We start from the raw sequence: 669 nt of genomic DNA on the forward strand, positions 1-669 counted from the left end.
TTTTTTTTTTTTTTTTTTTTTTTTTTTTTTTTTTTTTTTTTTTTTTTTTTTTTTTTTTTTTTTTTTTTTGAGATAGCATTATGTGAGGACCCAATCATGATTCGGTACACTTGGAGGGGCATGTAGGAATATTTGCCTTCAAGCAGTTAGTTAGGCGAGAGAATGTTGGACTGAATGTTGAGTATGATTTGCGTAGGCATATTACTATGATCGTCTTTATCTTTTTGTTAGCTAAGAAGTTGAAGGGAAAGGGGAGAAAGTTTACTAGCCTTCTCTAATCAGCTGAGTATGGTTTTGCATCGCCTTAATGACAATAAATAGAAAGTTTACATTCCTATTTATTGTCATTAAGTAGGAATGTTACAACTTTTGGAATGTTTTTAATAGTTTCATTTTGAGGCTATATAAAGCCATGTATGTTGTATTTGTAAGGTAGACTTGGAAAATATAGTAAAAGAAGCATTTGTGCTTTTCTTTAGCCAATGGCTAAGTTTCTTTGCAATTCTATGTAGTTTAGATTGCATGTAGAATCATTCAAGCTCGACATGATCAATCTTGCTTGTGGAGTGATTCGAATCTCAAACAAGTGTTTGAGATATTTGATCAACAAGAGTCATTCAAGCTAGACATGATCGATCTTGCTTGTGGAGTGATTCGAATCTCAATCAA

At 31.8% G+C, this 669-nt stretch overlaps 1 protein-coding gene across 3 annotated transcripts in view; it reads left to right on the forward strand.

Moving 5' to 3' along the window:
* Positions 1 to 669, forward strand: part of LOC111810722 — an 11,335-nt gene that overhangs the window by 1,228 nt on the left and 9,438 nt on the right. The gene's annotated exons all lie outside the window — the stretch shown is intronic.

The sequence above is a fragment of the Cucurbita pepo genome, chromosome LG01, assembly GCF_002806865.2.
Source record: "Cucurbita pepo subsp. pepo cultivar mu-cu-16 chromosome LG01, ASM280686v2, whole genome shotgun sequence".
Taxonomy (NCBI): domain Eukaryota; kingdom Viridiplantae; phylum Streptophyta; class Magnoliopsida; order Cucurbitales; family Cucurbitaceae; genus Cucurbita; species Cucurbita pepo.